We start from the raw sequence: 22195 nt of genomic DNA, 5'->3' as shown, positions 1-22195 counted from the left end.
TGACACAGGGCAGGTGTCCAGTCAACAGCTCGTCCCTTAGTCCCTGGCTGTCCTGTGGACACAGGCACACATGGTGGGACCTGGGAGCGTCTGTAGAACAAGGGTTGGAAGACCAATACCTATAGCTCAGCTGGCCACTTTTAAAATGAATTCTTACACAATCGCTTATCTGTACAACACGAGCATTTATAGAGCCCTTTCTCCTATATTATTCTTATTTAAATAGTCTTATTAGGTAGGCATTATTGTCCCCATTTTACAATTGAGAAAATTAAACCTAAAGAAGCTTAGATAACTTGCTCTAGTCCTTTCAGATCCCTAATCCATCTGGTTTTCAGATCCCTAATCCAGTGCCCTTTCTGCTACCCCACAATGGAATAATCATCCATTCAATATATACTTCCTGAAAGTTTCCTATGTTCTGGGCATGGATCCAGGGACTGGATACTCACTTTGGTTCTAGCACGGGTCTGCTCTAAGCCAGCCACATTCTTTGATCCCTCATGGCTGGTGGTACATCCATGGGAGCAGTGGCCAGAGTGATAGCGCGAGCCACTGACCACCTTCCTGCTGACTGAGGACAGCTGTGGGGCAGGGCTGGTGAGGTAAGGCACTGTGCGCCTTCGAGGCACTTCTCATCTCCTGGGGTAAGGAAGGAATAGCCAGGTGAAAAGCAGATCAGAGGGAGAAGAAAAACCATCCAGAGAGCCAGTGGTTCTCAGCCTGGGCTGTATATAAGAACCACCAGGAGGACCTTTCAACATTCCTGTGCCGAGACCCAGCTCTTAGGGATTGTGAATTATTTGGCATAGAGAGGGTCCCAGCAGCAGCACATTTAAAATCTCCCCAGGTGAGGCTAATCCGTTGCCAGGCTGAGAACACACGTCTAGGGCCTTGCCAATCAGAGTGTGCTTTGCTGACTGGCAGTACTGGCATTACGTGGGAGCGTGTTAGAAATGCAGACTCTCAGGCCCAATCCAAACCTACTGATTCTGCCTCTGCACTTTAACAAGATCCCAGGTGACTCATGTGCTCGTGGAGGATGGAAAAGGGCAGGCTCCTCCCTGTGAGTCAACCAGAGAAGTCCCTCCCCAGCCCCAGCTGGGAGATGCAGCCCACCTGCTCCCCACCAGGCAGGGCACACCCCTCGAGAGTAGAGCAAGGGGCTCAGGTGACTTCGGGGAGCCACGTCACTAAGCTCTGCTTCTCTCGTCGCCTCCAGAGCCTCACCTGAGCCTGCATCACGGGGCTCCATGTACCAGAGCTGCTGGAGTCCCAACAAGCCCCTCTGTGGCCAGGAGGGAATCTGAGAGCAGGACCCTGTTACCATTTCAGCGACAAGAAAAAAAAGGAGTTTCTTCCCCTTCCACACAGTCTTTGCCCCCACTCCCCCTCCCCCCTCTCCGAGTGTCTTCACCACAGAAGAGGCAAGCTCAGGACAGCAGCGCCTCAGCACAGCCCCAGCGAGACAGTGAGCTGCCTGATCCACCATAAAGGCAGCACTGTCACTGCAGGCATGGGGGTGGCTGGTACCAGCTAAGCCTCATGAAGGAGGGAATCCTCAAGAGAAGGCCAGACAGAGACACATACATAAAATGACCCTTCCAACATCCTGCACCCCTCCCCCAGCTCTGTATCCCTCCTACCACTTCAGTCTTTGTTTCTGTCTATCAGTTGTGTGTGTGTATAATTTTTCACACATGCCTGCCTTTGCTCTCCCATTAGACTGAGATCAACCATCCCTGGCTCCTCCTTTGTCACTGCCCACAGTACCAAGTACAGAGACTTATGCCCAGCAGGGGCTTCATAAATATTATTTGTATTCATGCGCACACATTTTCTAGGAGTCAAACTGATAGCTCCAGGCTAACAAAGAACTATTCAACAAGCAGGCATTTATTAAGATTATCAGAACACTGAGAGTCTATGGAAGAAAACTGTAAGGCATGGCTTCAAAAAGCACACACTCTGGTTTAGGAAACCAGACTTATACATAGAAAGCCTAAGACCCGAGACCCAAAGAAGTCAAATGTGTTTAGGATATGTGCACTGGCACGTGCCTATGCAATGGAAATTTTCTGCTCCAGTCTTTTGACAGGTTATTATTACTTGCCTATTAATTGGCATTTTAAAGCATTTTCCCCCTCTGGTATCTCTACCACTGACCCACATCCCCATCCTGGGCCACATCCCCCATACCAGGTAGACAAGATGAAATGATGCCTACAGTCAGAAAAGGAGACGGATCAAGACCAGGAACTTCTCTCTGCTGGATGCCCACAAACATCTGATGTAACAGCACAAAATCTGTACCCCACCTCACCACAAAGCCAAGTGTCCAGGGCCATACACACTGCGTTGCTTGCCCATTCAAGGCTCCAAAAAGTCTCGGGTCAGGTCCCTGGGACCAGAGCCAGAATCCAAGAAGCCTTCTCCTTGCCCTTGAAAGGAAAACCGCAGTGCGTCATGCATGGTTGTCCCCACCGTGACAATAAAAAAGGGCAAAGCTCACAGCCAGGCGCGGACTCTCAGTTCAGATTCAGCTTGGGGTTTTCTCCAGCAATGTGCCAAACTCATCCCCATTCAACAGTCCATTTTTACTCTAAGTCAAAGAGGTTTAGGTAGGAGGGACAAATATGCAAGGGTAAGTGCAAATTGCAAGGATTCTGACATTAGAGCTGTGCAGTTGAATATAGGAGCCACACATGGCTATTTAAATCAAATTAAAAATTCAATTCTCAGTCACATTAGCCACATTTCAAGGCTCAATAGCCACATGTGGCTAGTGGCTACCATGTTGGACAGTGCAGATACAGAACATTTCCATCAGCACAGAAAGCTCTATTGGACAGCACTAATGTTGAACATTTAGATGTTTCATTTGAAGCAATGAGTAGGGCCTTCTGGGAACTTTTGTTGCTCTCTCCAGCGCATTGCTTCTTTCACAATGAAAGAAGCAATGTGCTGAGAGTCTCATGTAAATACAAAGACTCTAAGGCAAAATTTATAGGGCTACAAATTGGGTCATTTTAACATGCGTATGTGCACACACATGGTCACTCCTTCTTAAAAGGGCCATTACTAGTTTCCCCCAACCCAAACTTCTGCTTTCATCACAAGGATTGTAGGATTGTAAGTCAGATGATGCAGACAGACCAATTTGCTGCCAGAAAGCCCACATGCTACCTAGTCCTAGCCAGGACAGTTTTCCAGATCCCTTTTGGGCGGTTCCATGCATTTCCTGGCCTTATCTTTTTTTTTTTTGCGGTACGTGGGCCTCTCACCGCTGCGGCCTCTCCCACTGCGGAGCACAGGCTCCGGACGCGCAGGCCCAGCGGCCACGGCTCACGGGCCCAGCCGCTCCACGGCACGTGGGATCCTCCCGGACCGGGGCACGAACCCGTGCCCCCTGAATCAGCAGGCGGACCCTCAACCACTGCGCCACCAGGGAAGCCCCTGGCTTTACCTTTTAACCTGGCATCATCAGGGAGAAAAATGTTGCAGATGGCAGCTCAGCACCCTGGACAGCGACAAGCTCCCGACCAGCCGACAAGTGTTTAAAAGTTCCAGTACTCCCCTTTTCTCCAAACCCCCTTCAGAAGCAACTATCCCCAGCCACCACTGCCTGTGACGGAATTCCCCATTCACTTCTCCTAACACCACAATCTTGTCTTTAGAGCAAGAGCAAGCTCAGCTAAGAAGCTTAAATGCTCCTCACCAAGACAAAGTCCAACTCCTTAGTCAGATTCAAGATTCTCTGGAGTCTGGCCCCAGCTGGTCCCTCCAGCTGCAGCTTCCACTGCTCCAGCCTGGCCAATTCAATGCCTGAGTATAAGTTCCCTCCTCTAAACCTCTAATTATGCTCCCTTAGCCCACCAGAAATGCCATTCCCTTACCTTTATCTATTCAAATCCTACCCATCCCTAGGGACCCAGACCAGCTCCTGTTTCACTTCAAAACCTTCCCAAAGGACTTTAGTCTACTTTGATATCCTCTCTTCTCTGACACCTCAAAGCATTTCTAGTTTAGATCATGCTTTAAGGAACTTGATTACATACCCTCTTGTACCATTACTAGGTTCATATATAGTGTTTAAAGTGGCCTGGTGTGTGGAAGAACTGACTTTGCCAGAAACTAGCCACTTTGATCAGTAAAATAACGATCTTAGATTAAACCATCTCTAACATTCGATGAGTTGAAGATTCTCTCAAAACAAGTTGCCACCCAGAAGTGTGCTCTGCTCATAATAAAGGCTTCAAAGACTAAAGAGCATTGTGTAAAAACAAACCAAGGCACAGCTCAGAGCTGGGATCAGCCAGAGAACCCTGGTTTAGCTCCCAACATGAGTCACAAAGGCTTCATTTCCACTCAGTGTGTGATGACGATCAGAAAGAGATCTAGTTTCTGTCCTTGCCTACGTCAGCATAGGAAAATTGCCTGTGGCCTCAGAGGCATTTTCCTTCATAAAGAACATGTCACCTCCAACAAGTGGAAAAATACCGCACAACGGGTATTATAACCTTGGCATTGTAACAATGTCTCTCACACAAACATGCATGGATAGGTCAACCAACACCTGACAGCAGTGTACTGACTCCATTACTAATTATGCATAAGCCCAGACAGACTATGGAAAATAACAAAAAGCATACTCTTTGTTGGTGCCCCCAAATAAAACTCTGACTAGTCTTACAAGTCAAGAGGTTCCACGGGGGAGAGAGAACTGACTTAAAATTTCAGCTCAATATTTTACTTCTTGTCAAAACGATAGTTATAGTACCTCCTCATGTTTAAAATCCTATTCTCAAAGCATTCAGTTTATGGATCTACATACAATAGGATACAGGGATGACTCTTTCGCTCTTGCACATGGAGAAATTAAGGCCCAGAAATGTTTAATAACTTTTGTAATGCAAATAAAGATCACACGAGAATGAGAATCTAGTCGGAATAATTTCAATAACACAAGCAGCGTGTACACACGAACACACATATACACGTACACACACACATTCAAAGAACTCAATAATATAAAGAGATGAGGGAGTTCCCTGGCGGTCCAGTGGTTGGGACTCCGAGCTTTCACTGCTGAGGGGGCCGGTTCAATCCCTGGTCCGGGAACTAGGATCCCGCAGGCTGCTGAGCAAGGTCAAAAAATAAATAAATAAATAAAAGTGGAAAATAATATAAAGGGAAGAGTTACGAAACTCACTGACCCTGGAACTGGAAGATTCCACTGAGTACTTGCAAAAAAGTGCCAAAGCAAATTGGCCAGCATTGGTAAAGAAGGAACTCTCATCACTGGGAAAAGTCCTTGGAATTGCTCTGCCAGCCATTCACTCTCATCCCAGAAAGTCGTAAGATCTGAGAACAAAATTTAGCATCTGGTCAACCCACCCCAGTTGGCCTAAACTGGATCCAGGAGAGTGAGTTCAGCATGAAGGGCCAGAATCATCCTGTCCTAAGCCCTTCCCCGAGCCAACCATCCTAAGTGCTCGGAGAGGGAAAGCAGTGAGACCCCAGTATGACCAGGCTAGAAAAGTAAAGGCTCCATTACTCAGGATCCTCTACGACTATGTCTCAATATACTGTTCCCTCACCAGGAAATTACACGCACCCACCACCCAAGCCATGCCATTTATTCATCATGACTCAAACATCCCCTGCACACGTGTGCCTTTGAATCTGCTCCTCCTCCAGCAGCTCTGACCATTAAGTCTTCAAGTCTTGAGGTCTCAAGACCCATGCAAGAGGCTTTTACAGATCATCTAAGCCCAATATAACCTCCTGTCATCCTTCTAGCATTTACTGTCTGGAATTAGCAAATGTTCCTTATTTTTGAATATATATCTCTTATCTCCTTTAGGGTGGAGATGAGGTCTCAGGAGCCTCAATTTTGCTCCAGAAGATGGTGCAGTACCCCTTACCCACGTTCAATAAATGTTTGGTGATGATGACGAAAATGCTAAGACCTCTCCAGACGGAGACCTAAGGACAAAACTAGATATGCAACTATGTCCATGGGGCTGGGTGGGGCAGGCAGAATGAGCCCCAAAGGGAAACCGCCTGGAGAACAACTGCTCACACAGCCTTCCTCCAACTTCAGTGTCAGGGGCTTCCTCATTCTAGGACTGAGTCAGAAGTCTTCCCTTCCTACCCTTGAGCCGCTGATCCCAAGCTGTTTATCTCGTTAACTCTGTTTATTGTGATCCTGGTAAGAGGTTCTAAAGCCCTCCAAGCCCCTCTCTAATTAAATTCATTAGAACAGATTGGGGCTTTCTTTCTGCATCTCAGAAAAATTAACAACACGATTAGCATCATAATGACGGGGAGAGGGGCTGCCGGGGAGGCCTTTCAGGAGGGGCTGGCCCAGTCTGGGAAGGGAAGAGTGAAGAGGGGCAGCCCAAGGAGAAGGCAGATGCTCAGGCAGCTGCTTCCTGGAGGAGGGGAGCTACAGTAGTCAGGAAGGGATGATGACGGCCTGAGGGGATGACCCCACCAGGCCCCAGGCATCCCCACTTTTTCATGGCTTTGGGGAGAGGAAAGGCAAGACAAGAAATTAATCAATTACATGAACACCAGAGACAGGCTTCTGGGACTAGAGGCTTTTAGCAGTCTTCTAGTTTTACAGAAAGAGAAACACAGTTAAGCTCTGTTAATGATGGGGCTGGTTTTCATGAAGGTGTCCTTTTCTATAAGGCTGTACTGCAGGAACCTGGGGGAAGCAGGCAGGGTGAGGCAAGGCACTTCTTTCCCAGAGAACCTGAACCCATCCAGTATTTGCTTATACCCCTGTGGGTTCCCTCATCTAGAAAACTCTCATCTTCCCTTCCTTATTAAAATTCTACCCATTTTTCAAGGCTCAGCTCCATTCCCACCCCTCTCTGAAGAGCAGCTAGCATTGGCGAGTGTTTACTGCCAGCCAGGGAGGGTGCTGGGCCCTTCACTGCCTCATCACATTTAATCCTTATTATGGCTCTGCAAGGTTCATATTAATACTCTCATTTCACAGACTGGGAAACTGTAGCTCCTCAGCCAGTAAGTGAAAGAACCAAGGTTTGAAGGCAGGTCCGTCTGATGTCAAAAGCTGAGCACTTTCTGCGATGCCATGTCACCTCCCTGACTCAAACCATACTGAGGCATAACTCCTTCCTTTGCAATTTTACTGTCCAGGGTCTGAAGACTTAATTATACAATGTCTTGTATTATTTCCAAGGGTTTTCACATGTTTCCATCTTATTTCCCCTATTTGAAAGCAGGAACCACATTTCTGTATCCTTCAGAAGGACAAAGTAGGTACTGAAAAATGCATGCTAACTGAGCCCTTCTAACAGATTTTCCTAGAGGGGCTCGTACGAGTGGATAAAACATTCCAGTCCTACCAGGGTCAGAGAGCTCACAGGAGAGGAGCATGGGCTTTGGTGTCAAACTAATATATTTTCAATTCTAGCTCTGCAACTCACTGTTCTATAATCTTAAATCACAACCTCTCTGGGTCTGTTTCATTATGTGTAAAACCGGGATCCTAACACTACTTTTTTTGTAGAGTTAACCCTTATGAAGGTTAAATGAGATGATGAATACCAAGCATGTAGTAGGGTGCCTGGCACGTAGTGAGCACTCTATAATGATGACGATTCTATTATGCCACTTTGATTCTTCCTAGCTTGTCTCAAAACCTAAGGAAAGGAGGGTAGTTCAAGAAATCTCAAGCTGGCTGGCACAGTCTGACCAATATCCCAGGTCAGCAAAGCTGTGGAAGTGCCTCCTCAAGCACCCAGCACAGCCATTAGCTCTCAGAGCCCTTCCCTGCAGCCCCAAGGACCAGGCCATACGCATCTAACATCTGCCCTTGCAACTAGGCCTGGGCCCTAGCCGAGCATTTGGAGTAAACGCTCAAAAGTTTGACATCAGGCTGCTCTAGCCAAAGCAGGAGTCCAAACAGTGTGGTACGATCAGCCCAGGTCCTACAGCCCACTGGGCCCCCTCAGCCATGCTCTTACAATGCCAGGAATCCCTTTACCTCCAGTAGAGCATTTCTTGTACCGCATTTTAATTTGTTTTCATTTCTGTGTCTCTCACTTGACTTACACACACAACATCTAGCTTAGTTCCTAGGACATTTTCAAAGGCTCAGGACATACTAATGAAATGAGCTAAATCAGATGTGTAGGTGGAGGGGTGGGGGATGGATTCCTCAGACAGGTGAGGCTGGCTGTCTCTATCCTTAGGCTCTTTCCCAGTTCAGCTATGGATGTTCCTGGTGACCTGTGCTCGAGTGTAACTTTTAAGGATTTCCCTGTCACTATCAACCTCCTCTCCCCTATCTGGACCTCTTTGATGACTCCCACCTGACTCTGACCTCCCAGAACTCCAAGACCCTTCCACCCATGTCAGAGTTCACAATACTTTTACTCACCTTGTTTCTGAGCACATACCTGAACTTGCTATTTCTCCATCAGCCCCCGGGCCTCTTTCCTCTCACTCACTCTGACATTCTAAGCATATTCTGACCACACTTTGCCCCTAAAATACAAGAGCTTAGGAAACAGGAATGGCAGAGTTGAGTAGCCTCGATCTTGTCCCCAAGTTCCCCCTTCAGGCTGAAGCAGTAGCCAGCAGGGTTCAGCTGCACACAGAACATCCCCTCTTCCCCCTCAAGCTGGGGATCTGGTAACATCTTGCATCTTACCTTCTCCCTCACCTTCTCCCTCACATTCAACTTCCATGTCAGCCCTGAACCACCATTCTGACAACATCAACCAGCATCGGTAAAGGGGGGGCTGATGCCACTGGAGTGAAAGATGCTGCTGTTCACCATCCCTGTCCCCATGTCCTCACTCAAGCTTATCTATGTTATTTGTCTGATAACTTGTCTCTTTCATTACACTGGCAGCCCTGAGAGAACTCTTTTCATCTCTATGATCCCAGCACCTAGCAGAGCAGCACACTCTAGGGTTTAATTCGTATTTGTTGAATGAATAAGTATGTAACCAGTCTTGAATTCCTCTTACTTCCTTCTCCCTTCTTCTCCCAGGCCAAACAGACTGAAGACTGAACTTCTCTGCCTCTCTCTTTCTAGTTTCCTAAGAAATTCTTTTTCTAAAGACTAAGTGATGCTCCTCACACCCCAGGTCTCAGATGGTCTTGGAGGAGAGTGGCACCAGGGGAAGGGAACACATTGCAACAACGGAGTGATGGGAATCCTGTTTCTCAGTCACTGCAGAAATAGGACCACCTTCTATGCCTCACCCCTTGGATATCCAAAGCCAGAACCCAACCCCTAGATACCAGCTACCTCTTCAATGTACCCCTGAAAGATCCAGCCCGGCCCCATAAGCCCAGCTTGCATCAGCCCACAGGGAGCTAGTCAGGTCTTGCTCCAGCTCTCCAGGGAGCTGGCTTCCCTTTCTGTGTGCCTCAATGCATCCCTGCTGAAGCCTCTGTGATGTCAAACAAGGGATGAGGGATGAGGTGCATTGCACAAAACTGGGAGATGTGTACATTGTTATCAGAATCCCCCACTTAAGCAGTCAAGCATTTCAACGTCAGGACCTTAATCCAATCAGCTCTCAGAGACGGCTCCAGGTGATGCCTCCTCGCTGGGCCAGGAAAAGCTGGCAGCTCTGGGAACGCTGATGCCAGGGGAAGCTTCCTGCCCCACCCCCACTCATGATGGGCGGGGTACAGAAGGTTGACAAAGCAGAGGACAGCCAGTCCCCCAGCTGCACACCCGCCCCTCCACCCCTTGCTGGGCACTGCCTGAATCCCATTCAGAGTTGCTGTTCATGAGCTGAAGGAGTCCACTCATGTTTCTAAAGTGAGGGAGCCTTGCAGAGAAGGGACAGGATCCGTCAGCAATTTGCTCTTAACCTCCAATTTAAGGCCTGGGATTTTAGCTGAGGTCCCCAGGGCAGGAATCGGGCTGCCCTGTTTCACATTTCCTGTTTCACAGGAAACACAATTTCTGGCCTAAGTGTGAGTGAGTCTCTTTCCTCATCTATGTTATTCATTCTCGTTCTCTCTCTCTTTTTCTTTCTAAACACGCGTGCGCACGCAAGCGCACACGCACGCGCACACACACACACCTTCAGCTGAATCCAAACACAAGAGGAAGAAATTACTGCCTCAGAAGTGCCCGCTCTGTCACGACAAAAGGTAGAATTATTAGATGCATAGCAGACCCCACCCCCATCTTCTTTAATTCTTCCTGCAATACAAATCCACCAGATCCAATCATCCCCAAACCAGGGGAGACAGGTCTCTGCCTTCCTTCTTCTCCCTGCCCGCTGCTCCCACAGTTGGCATGACCAATCCCCAGGGTCTCCACACACGTTTTCCCTGGGCTTCTCCTACGTACGTTTCAAGTTCGGTGGGCTGTGAACCTGCTGGTCTCCAGCTCCATACAAACAATTCAACTTGGGCCCAACCAGGTCTCAAAGCCCCGTGATCTGCCCTTGCCCGAGATTTGACTGCGGCCCAGCAGGGCTCATCACAGTTCCAAGGGTAGATAATACACACCAGGCCCTCATGCCTGGAGACAGACAGGCAGAAAAGGTACATTGTCATCCACTCCTTTGGACTGAGGAAGGAGGCATCTCTGCCCAACACACACACACACACACACACACACATACACACACACACACACACCACTGCCAAATGCCAAGGAAGGAATGAGGAACAGAACCCAGCTCAGGGCAAGAGAGGGGCTGCCATGGGGACCAGAGACTAGGTGATTCAGCACTCTGCCCACTCAGCCCAGCCCATGGGCCACACTCATGACAGCTCCCGATGCCAAAGTGCTGACTTGGAGGCTGAGGAAAATCCCATCTAAAATCCAAAATTCCCCAACCCTTCAGTGGGGCTCCTCATCCAGGCCTTTGCATCCCCAGGGCTCAGATCAGGACCAGGAAGAGGGTGCTCGGCCATCTCCTTGGACCCCTGCCCCAAGGGTCCTAGTTTCCCTATGTTTAACACCGCCCCACCCCCATGCATCTAGGAAACAAATCTGAACAACTAGGGGAAGAGAGTAGCTGAAGAGGAACATAAGAGAGGCCTACAAACACCCAGCATCCTTTGCCCCCAAGCCATGAATAGGATCAAACATACAGAAGGGGGTTAGAAGTGGATTCTGCAACAGCGAGTACATAGGGCCTTCAGAGCCCTAGGCCTCCCCAAGCAGGGAAGGAGGGCCCAGTGGCAGAGAGGGGGGCTCAGTAAAAGCCATGTGGCTACAAAAGCACCAGGAAGGGCAGGTGGGGAAGGCGATGGGTGGCAGCCCAGCTAACAGCCAAGGGGGAGAAGATGGGGTTCTTGAGATGGTGGAGGAGGAAACCAAGAGGCAGTTGGGAAGGCGCTGGGACAGGGTGTGCAGAGGGGACCCGAGAAGGACAGAAGCTGTGAGGGAGCTGATGGAGAGACAGGCGCACAGAGTGATGGGGGTATGAGGTGGGGACCAGAGCAGGGAGGGCAAGGAGAGAGGCTGGTGTGCGGGGCAGGAAAAACAGAAGGGACAGGGGTCACACAAAGTGGGGTGTGGAGGTAAACAGGTAAGGGCAGAGCTCGGGGATGAGGCAGGGACAGAAGGAAAAGGGGAAGAGAGTGAGGTGCAGGAAGGGGGAGGGGAAGCAGCCAGTGAGATAGAAAAGGTGTTGGGGCGGACGGGGTTGGGAGCTGGATGGGGTGGGGTCCAGATATTGACTATACGATGGATTCAGGGCAGGTAACAGCGTGGAGAGAAGGGTCGGGGGTGTGGATGGAGGGGGATGGGGACAGGTCAGGGGATGGAGACGGACAGAGGAGGGCGGGAACAAGGGGGTGTCGCTAGATGGGTTTCCATGACCCCCGTTCTACCCCCACCCCCATCTCTCTGCTGTTCGCGCTCGCCTACCTGCAAGGGCTCGGGCTCCGGCCCTGGGTGCAGTCGGTGCTGTCCGCTGCCGGCGCCGCCACTTCCCCAGAGTCCCCTGCAGCGCCTCTCGCCGCCAGCCGCCGCATTAGGGCAGAGACCAGCCCGTGCGCGTCCCCGGGCGGCCAGCGCGCCCCCGACACCCTGCGTGCGCGCCCCCGCGCCCCTCCCTTCGCGCGCCGAGCGGGGACCAGGACGCTGGAGGAGCAGGGCAGGATGTTCCCGCGCCGCCCCGCCAGGCGCGCTGGGGAGCGATTGCAGGGCCTGGACCGGGGAGAAAAAGCGCCTCCTTTTCGCACCGACCCACGGGCCTCTTTGCGGACTGGCGTTGAAAATGATACTAATTAGCACCCGTTTCCGTTCGCTGAGCGCCTACTGCGAGCCAAACCTACAGGAGGAAATACGCTGGAGACCCAGGGGTATCACGTGTTTGTCCCGTTTATGCCCCTCCACCATCAGACTGACTTCTTGGGGGCAGAAACTTGTCGAACAGCTTGTGTTCCCAGGGAGACTTGCTTCTGATAGACTCTCCAGGAACGTTTGTTTTTCTTTTGTTTTTAACAGCCGATGATCTTTTTTCTTTTTATATAAATTTATTTTATTTTTATTTATTTATTATTTTAGGCTGTGTTGGGTCTTGGTGCTGCGCGCGGGCTTTCTCCAGTTTCAGCGAGTGGGGGCTACTCTTCGTTGAGGTGTGCGGGCTTCTTATTGCGGTGGCTTCTCTTGTTGCAGAGCACGGGCTCTAGAGAGTGTGGGCTTCAGTAGTTGTGGCGCGTGGGCTTAGTAGTTGTGGCTCGTGGGCTTTAGAGCACAGGCTCAGTAGTTGTGGCGCACGGACTTAGTTGCTCCGCGGCATATGGGATCTTCCCAGACCAGGGAACGAACCCGTGTCCCCTGCACTGGCAGGTGGATTCTTAACCACTGCACCACCAGGAAAGCCCCAGGAACGCTTGTTGATTGAAGAGTTGGTGGATCCCGAATTGGGGACGTGAGAAATGTTGTGACACCTGCTGGGGGTGGAGTGGTCTTCTTTTAAAAATGGGAAATTTCATCTGCCTTAAGGGGGCTCAGGCCTGCCCGGACTTGAGTTAAGAGGGAAGAAACCCGGGACTGGGAGGCCAGAGATCCAAGGGCTCCTCCTGACTCTCTGCCGTGGTTAAGACACTTCTTTGTGGGCCTCAGTTTTCTCAACTGAACAATGAAAAGTTGATTGGATAATCCTTCAGGTCCCTTCTGGCTCAGAAATGGAGACTGTGAGGCCCTGGCTGACGATTGCGCAGGCAGAGACCCGAGCTCGTTCTCACCTGAAATTGTGGAAAGATCTGGATTGGGTCATCACAGAATCTTAGGCTAGAAAGAGCACTTGGAAGAAGCTTTGTCTATCTCTCATCCCAAACCACAGTTCCCTCGGCAGCGCCCCTCTGAGGTCCCATTCAAAACCACATTCAGCCCCCTTCTCTGTGCTCACACAGCCCCTGCTCCGGCACCACCTGTCTCCCTGTCCCCCTTTCAGCCTGTGAGCTCTGGGAGAGCAGGAATGCATCTTGTTCCCCATGCTGTCCCCAGCCCTAGATAGAACATAGTAGGTGCTCAATAAGTACTGAAGGAATGAATGACTGCCGGTGATAGTGAGTCATCCAAATAGCTGACAAAATACCCCTTTTTAGGTGGCATTGCATGGTGGTGGTGAGACCAGCTTAGAGACAGCCTCCTGGGATTCAGATCCTACCTCCATCACATCAGATATGGATGAAAGTGGGCCATTTACTTATTTTCCTTTTATTTCTTTTGAAAAATATTATTAAATCTGTACAAGCACGTAGTTGAATTAGAGCCAAGTCATTCGATAAGATTTCTTATAAAATATGTTTCCCTCATGTTTTCCCCTCTCTAGACGTCATCCCTTTCAACTCTTTTGATCTTTGGTTATTGCCTATTTACCGCTGTATATCTAATAACATGCCATATTGCTACTTCTTGCTTCTGTTTTAGGCATTATCTGCTTTTTCTTTAAAAGTCTTTATTGAATTTGTTACAATATTTCTCCTGTTTTATGTTTTGGCTTTTTGACCGTGAGGCATGTGGGATCTTAGCTCCCCGACCAGGGACTGAACCCACACTCCCTGCATTGGAAGGCAAAGTCTTAACCACTGGACCGCCAGGGAAGCACCTAGGCATTATCTCTTGATTCCACCCTGTGACGGACACTCTTCACTTCACATATACCCTTCCTGTCCTCCTCTCCAGCCTCCCAATCTAGTCATATCTCGGCACTGGTTATATCAGAATTAGTATTTATTATGATTACTTAAATCCTATTCACAACTGACCTTTTCAGTTCCTGCAAACTTTTTGGGTTTTTTTCTACACTTAATAACTGTCATTTTTGTCTACTCGTTTTGTTTCATATATAGTAAGTATCTATAACCCAACTCTAAACTCTCCATCAATGGTCTGTGTCCATTTGTTCAGACCTTTCAGGTATTCTATTAATTTTATCTTCTTGAAGATTCTCTCCTAGAGCCTTCTGATGTGTTCCAGTCCCTGTTGGTTTCTCTATGCCCAATGCACTGCTATTGATCTCTCCAAGCTTCAGTTTCTTCATCTGTAAAATGGGGATAATTATACCTCATAGAGTTGTGAGGAGAAATGAAATAATTCATGTAGTGTAATTCATGTAGTTTGTCATATAATAAGCACTTGATAAATATTACTGATTACTATTCTAGACTAGAAAACCAAAGCTCAAGTAACCTACCCAAGTAATACTTCAAAGCCTACATGTGTCTGACAGCACCTAATTAAAACTATTATTTTAGGGTGAGAACTAAGAACCTTAGATTTACAATATTAGAATCTTTCAGTATGGTCAAGTTGAAGGAACACAGGATTTGCCAAGAAAGTCCTGGCTGGCCAGCAGGGTGAACTTGGGCAGATCACTTAACCTCTCTAGGACTTATTTTTCTCATCTGTAAAATGGTGATAAAGTGAACACCAATGAGATAAGGCCCTTTGTAAACCAAAATGCCCTGCACAAATGTTAGCTATTACCAGCATTCTCTTCCTTTTCTTCACCTTTTTTTAAAAAGCAGCTAAGAAAACTGAGGCTAGACAGAGAGAAAATCACACAGTGATTTGGTGGTTGAAACTGAACTGGAACTCAGGTCTCACAGACTTAGTGTAAAGAAATTAATTCTGGCCAGAGGGGAGTGCAGAACTGCCAGAGGACCTGAGGGTGGCGAAGCAGGTGTTTCCTTGGCTTTGGTGTCCCCGAGCTGCTGGCCTGTCCTGACTAGGGGATGGGCACCACCTGCTGGTGATAGACTGTGGGCACGGACACCAGCCTTGGCTCACGCAGGCTGGTCTATTTGTGTGTCAGGAACAGGCTGAATCAGTAACAAGGGCAGAAAATGGTTGCTTTTTCCTTCTAGACTTTTATCTGGCCTTCCTGCATCCTTTTCTTCCCTGAGTGTGTATCTCTAGTTCCGGCTGAAAGCCCAGCAGGCATGGACTCTGCTGACCCTAGACTTGAAACCCCACTTCCTGTGTCCTCTGTCATGGTGACTGTAAGTCACTGATGATTTTCATATTCCCTAGCATCTAATGGCTCCCAACCAAATTGCACAAGCCATGCCTTACCCTGGGCTCAGGCCAAGATAAAGCCCCTGCGCACTGTCTCACGTACTTGTAGGACACTGGCATTACAGGCCTGGGGAACGCTGAGGGACAGGGCCGGACCCCACCAGTGTCTGTTATACCCTCCAAGCCACCCTCCTCCACCTGGTCCCCAGAAGATGTGGGGAAACCGACAGTTCCACGCATTATTGCTAGAGGTTTAACTTTATACAGGGCAATTTGGCAGTGCCTTCAAGACTTTAATGTAGCCTTTGACCCATCTAAGACTCTAGCCTGCAGAAACACTGGCACAAATCACAAAACTGTGCACGCACAAGGATGTTCAGTGTAGCCCATTCAGAGGGCAACGGTCAAATACGTTGTGATAATCTGTGCGGTGGAGAGATAGGGAGCTACCTAAAAAATAATACACACACATCTCCTTTAAAAAGAAGAGCAGTGTAATAATATGTAGAGTATGATCCTTTTGGGGGGAAAAAAAATAAAAGCCAGTTGGTATAAGAGGGTGGAAGAAGGAGAGAGAGGGAATGATGCTGTGGACCTGTTTAGGAGCTGAGGACAGAGCACCTGGAGGAAATCAGGAGGGACCTGATTTTTGTTGAGGCTTTTCCCGTACTAGGCTCTTCCCATATGTTAGATCACTTAGTCCTCACAAAAGCCCAGTGAGGTGGGCATCATTGTCTCCAGTTTACTGATGAGAGGCCAAATGAGGTTAGTACAATTGCAACATCACACAGATGGGATGTGGTAAAGGATTAACTTTGCCCAAAGAGAGGCCTGGCCTTTGCCCTAGGCTTCTGGGAGGTAATCTCTAGACCCTTGGGATGTCCTCCGTGACAAGGGTGTCTTTGTCTACTTCTGGGGGCTCAGCCACACTAGATAGTCTATGCTAACAATGCGGTTTATGGTAGGGGCTTGGGGCATGACCTCCAGAGGGCTGGAAACTCAGGTCAGTCCCATGAGTCTCAATAAAGACTCTCACACTGAGGCTCGGGTGAGCTTTCCTGGCGGGCCGTCGTCAGTACATACTGTCACACATCACTGCTGGGATTCAGCAGTGTCCCCACGCCTCCACGGGGGGGAGGACAGCTGGAAACTCTGTGTGTGGAGCTTTCCTGGGCTCTGCCTCTTCCCGTAGCTGACCTTACTCTGTATCCTTTTGCTGTGATAAACCATAACCACGGATATACTAGCTCCCAGTGAGTGTTGTGAGTCCTGCCGTCAAATTATTGAACCTGAGGGTGGTCTTGGGGATGCCCAAGCTTGCAGTTAGTGACAGAGTGGGGGTGGTCTTGTGGAATGCTCCCTAACTTTGAAGACGGTAAGTGGTGGAATCTGGAGTCACACAAAGATCTCAGAGACGCCAGTGTGCCCCCTCCCCACTTCCCTGCACTCCCTACACTGCCGCATTGTGTGACCAGCGCTGAAGGATAGAAATTCTAGCGTCCTGTGGAAGAACAGAGTGGTGGCCACACTAAGGGACAGCAAGGTGGGTGGGTGAGGATGTAACAAAGCAAGCTGAGTGGCACGCTCAGAGCGAGTACAGAAGGACCACATTTTAGAAAGATCCAGGAATCTATGCCCCTCACAGTGCAGGGGGTCAGGAAGGCAGATACAGAGAAAGCCAATGGGAGAGGGACTGTCTTATCTCTGTGCATCCACAGAGCTTAGCACAGCACGCTGCTCATAGCTGAAGCTCCATAAATATTTGTTCAACAGATGAATGAATGTTTGAATAAAAGCAGAGCTCCTGTGAGTATAGACCACACTGCCCGGTGATGGGGACCACTAGCCACTAGTTTAAATTTAAACTAACTAAAATTACAAATTCAGCTCAGTCACATTAGCCACATTTCAGCCACAGATTGAAGAACATTTCTGACATTACAGAAAGTTCTATTGAACAGCACTGGACTACATTATGACTGGTGGCACCTTGACTTGTGCAGTGCACAACCTTCACAACTGTTCGGAGCAGACCTCTGTGAATGCAGTACCTCCCAGTAGGTGGTGTTGTGCTAGCTGCTGGTGAAAGAATCACACAGACATTTATGGTCTAAGGCAGGCATGAGAACATCTAAAGAATGACCTGTTAATGCATACAGGCTAACCGAAGTAAAGAGATTATGGTTAGGTATTACCAAACATATAAATAATGAATAGACCAAAGAAAAGAAATGTAAAGAGGTTTAGCTATCTTCACAGCCTGAAAACTGTCTGTTTCCCTTCTTATGTTTGAAATGAACATAACTCTGCTAGGATTATTTCTTGGAGAAGTAAACATACTTGACAGAAATAAACATGCCGGCTATTGAAATACAGCTCCCCCCAAAAATATTTGCTTTCACGTAGCAACCGCAGAAGGTTTCTAACATGGTAGCCACTGATATTCGAGGTGACATTTACAGTGATCTTTCCTGTTGTTTTCCATAAACCATTGAAATGTCTTATCATTTACAACATTTCAACCTCCAAATGATCTTTCTGACACTGCCTCTTGCACAGAGCAAATGCACAAAAATTCTTTGTTTGACCATGTTTCTTGGTTTTCTATCAGGGAAATATGGTCCCTGTACCTTGCAGGTCCTTTCCATCTTCTATAGGCTATGATTGCACACTGCTAAAGGAATCATAAGTCTAAATGGCTCAGGATGCCTCCTTCTGCACTGGACCAGACCCAGCAGGTTGGGGCAAAGCAAAGGAGGCTGCACCTGCACTTTGCAGCAAGCCAGGGCCCTGCGCCCCAGACCCCAGGCCCCAGAATCCAAACTTCTCTGTTTCTGCCCCTCCCAGCCACTGCTTCCCAGCACAACTCCTGCTGGCTGCCAGCATCAGCATGAGCTGGCAGCCAGGTGGTAGCAGCTGAGAGCCTGACCTGTGGGCCTGGCCACCCCCAATTCGTTTATCTTATTTATGCCAATTTATTAGCACAAAACCCCTGGGAAAGCAGCAGGAGGAGGTTTCTGCTTTAAATAAGCATCAATATGGCATCATGTCTGTAAGCTTAGGCCCTGGGTGGCTGGCCCTCCTGCCTCCCACCTCCTCTAGGTGGGTAGACCCAGGAGAGTAGGTCTGACTGGGCAGATTGGCTGGTGTGTGCTTCTAAACCTTAAACCCAAGACTGGTCACAATTTTACAATTGTGTGTGCTGACTTCCTGTTAAGGGTCCTCTAAGAGTCCTTTTATAAGAAAGAATCTGTCTATTAAATGGCAATGACTTTGTAAATAAAACAGCCTTAATAATTAAATCTTGCTCTCTCTCTCTCTCTCTCTCAGGGCTTCACACAGACTAACTCTTTCAGTTCTGAAGTGTCAGGAGCTGGGGAAATGTGATCTTCCTGCTGAGGAGCTCCTGGATCAGAATGAGTCCCTATCATTCACTCCCTTGTTGAAGATGGGGCTGGAATAAGGGGTACCCACCCTCTCAGACACAGAGAGCATTTGAAATGAATAGATGAATAGCCATAACTTAAGATGATTCAAAGCACCTGAGAAATTTTCATGGACCATGAACTCCTTCTGCTTCATAGAGACCAGGTACCATGACGAGGTAGATCTTATCTGCAAAAATGCAGGGGTCAAGGAGGAGGGAAGGAACCCCTCAGATACTGTTTCTTCCCTTACTAACACCCAGCTGTAAAAATTCCAAGAACAAATAAAATCTTCTCACCTACCCATCCTCTTGCCCAGGGAGAACATTCCTTGGACAGTCATTTGGCCATTGTGTACATATTTTTGTGTGTTGGGGCAGAATGAAGCAGGGATGTGTTGGTAAATATTTAACAATGGGTTCACTGGGGAAAAAAAATAAAAAAGAGAGAAGCCCTGATGTGTAGCATTTTCTGATTTCCATGGTGTAAATTCTCCCACCGTGGTCAATTTCAAGGTACCGATATGAGGTCACTGAATGTGGAGTTGGGAAGAGACACGCAGGAAGTAGCTCATGATTATGTAATATTTCCAACGCACCAGTACAATAGACATGAATAACCTCAAGATCATAGACAGTAGTAAAGTGTAGTAGAATAATTAGGAAATGATGTTTTGAATTATTTCTTACTCTTCAATATAATTATTTGACTGTGAGGTTATATAATTTAATTTTAAGTAATGACTGTGTTTCACAACCAGCTTGCAAAGTTCCTGAAAATTAGCAGGGGGCTCTTGTGAGCGGACACAGGCAGCTCAGGCACACTACTGCCCTGAAGCCATGCCATCACACGGCTCTGTCCCTGCTCTTGCCGCTTTCTGGCTTAGAATTTCGATTTTGTGTTTCCCAAAACAACTTCAGCGAGGTCAGTATATTAGGCCTGTTTGAAAGAAGTGGAAGACGCCGCACAGCCGCGTTAGTGGCCAGCGCTCCCATCCCAGCTGCCATGAGCGCTGCAGTGATGGTCAAAGTCTCGCCCTGTGTCCTTCTCTGGGGGCTGCTCTGGCTGACAGGAGCACCTCCTCCCTGGGATGCCTGCAGGTTATGATGGCCAGTAATAACTCATGCGGGGTGCAAAGCCTGGCCTCTCGTACCAGAGAGGACTATGCCATGGTGTGAGTTACACCCAGAGCATCTGTGGATCAGGCCAAGGTCTTTACCTGAGACACAGCCTGGCTTAGCAACTTCCTTATCATCCTGCTTCCCACATTCCCTGTGTCTGAGAGCAATCCTTCCATAAGTCACAGGACCCAAATCTCTGTCCTAGGCTCTGCTTCTAGGGAACTTGACCAAAGACACGAAGCCCCAGAGGGATTTCCCTGAAGTCGCACTGTGACCAAGGCACAATTTGTACCCAGGTCTTCCGATTCCCCAGAAAGTGTCCTTGCCATCATCCCACAGCTGCTGCTTCTACTCAAGACTCTTCAGCGACTATGGAATGAAGCTGAAGCCCACACACCTTCGCATGGCGTTCAAGCCCCCGGTGCTCTGACTCCAACTTTCCTTTCCAGCCTCGTTTCCTAGGATTCTTGCTACTTACACCCTTGACTTCAGCCAGAGCAGACTGCCTTCCGTTCCTCAAACCTACTGTGGGTTTCTTGTCTCCATGCTTTTGCTTCTGTTGTTTATTCTCCAGAACAAATAAATTTAAATGTAGTAAGTGCCTACCACATTCAAGGCATTGTACTCTAGAACAGCAGTCTTCAAAATAGGGTAGATCTATCCTTGCGGGTAGCAGACTTTCCAAGAAGTATGTGCACAAAAGTAGTTTTAAGCGAACTGGTTTCTAGGTCCTCAGCTATTTGTGTTTTCCTAAAATTGTCTGAGAAGTGGCCTGCATTCAAAATAGCCCTTTTCCAGAACCCTCCTGCACTGTTGGTGGGGATGTAAATTGGTACAGCCACTATGGAGAACAGTATAGAGGTTCCTCAAAAAACTAAAAATAGAGCTACCGTATGATCCAGCAATCCCACTCCTGGGCACATATTCGGAGAAAACCATGGTTCTAAAGGATACATGCACCACGATGTTCATTGCAGCACTATTTACAATAGCCAAGACATGGAAACAACTTAAATGTCCACCGACAGATGAATGGATAAAGAAGATGAGGTATATATATACAATGGAATATTACTCAGCCATTAAAAATAATGAAATAATGACATTTGCAGCAACATGGATGGACCTGGAGATTATCATACTAAGTGAAGTTAAGTCAGACAGAGAAAGACAAATATCATATGATATTGCTTATATGCAGAATCTAAAAAAAATGATACAAATGAACTTATTTACAAAACAGAAACAGACTCACAGACATAGAAAACAAACTTATGGTTACCAAAGGGGAAAGGTGGGGGGAGGGTTAAATTGGGAATTTGGGATTGACATATACACACTATTATATTTATCAATAAAATAGATAACCAACAAGGACCTACTGGGAATGCAGGGAACCCTGCTCAATATTCTGCAATAATCTAAATGGGAAAAGAATTTGAAAAAGAATAGGTATATGTATGTGTATAACTGAATCACTTTGCTGTACACCTGAAACTAACACAGCATTGTAAATCAACTATAGAATCAACTATAGTCCGATATAAAGTAAAAATTAAAAAATAATAGCCCTTTTCCCACCTGACCAGAAAAAAAAAAAAAAGAGGAAAAGTCCTCATCTGTCTCAGTTTTTACTACGGTGCATTTCCCTAAGGTATAAAGATGTTTCAAAATACTGGTTTGGGGGACGGCTGCTTTAATAGTCAGGGCACACTTACCTTTAGGGTGCTCAGTAGTAAGAGACTGTGATGGAAACACATGGTTATGCAAGGTTGGCCTGGGCTTTCATGCCAGGCAAAGGGGTTTTAGCCTCGGTGCAGGAAGCAGCGGGGCCATTTGGCACCAAACAGCCAGATACAGGGATTTAGGCTGGAGTTGGTTTGGGGTCAACTTTTCCCTACTTCCATGCTTTACAACATGGGGTCATTAGTGCTGTAACAAGCGTTCTAGAACATGGCATATCTTCAGGGATCATCAGTTTTGCTCAGACTTGATGGGGACAGAGATGGGATGGTGGAAGTTTAGTACTCTAGCTAGTAAGTAGTTGTATACATTTCTATATTAAAGTAATAATAGCTAACACAGCGCTTACTGTGTGCCTGTCCCATGTAAGAACTCGATATCTATTAAACACATTGATTCATTACATCAAA

The 22195-nt window shown here is 47.8% G+C and overlaps 1 protein-coding gene across 1 annotated transcript in view; it reads right to left on the bottom strand.

Moving 5' to 3' along the window:
* Positions 1-12000, bottom strand: part of NFASC (neurofascin) — a 187757-nt gene extending 175757 nt beyond the window's left edge. Inside the window, 1 exon segment of the mRNA XM_079903031.1 lies at positions 11894-12000. The gene's annotated coding sequence lies outside the window, so the exon portion shown is untranslated.
* Positions 12001-22195: the final 10195 nt, after the last annotated feature.

This window comes from Stenella coeruleoalba, assembly GCF_951394435.1.
Source record: "Stenella coeruleoalba genome assembly, chromosome: 1".
Lineage (NCBI taxonomy): Eukaryota > Metazoa > Chordata > Mammalia > Artiodactyla > Delphinidae > Stenella > Stenella coeruleoalba.
The sequence above is the reverse complement of the archived record's forward strand: the minus strand, read 5'-3'. Positions and strand labels throughout refer to the sequence as shown.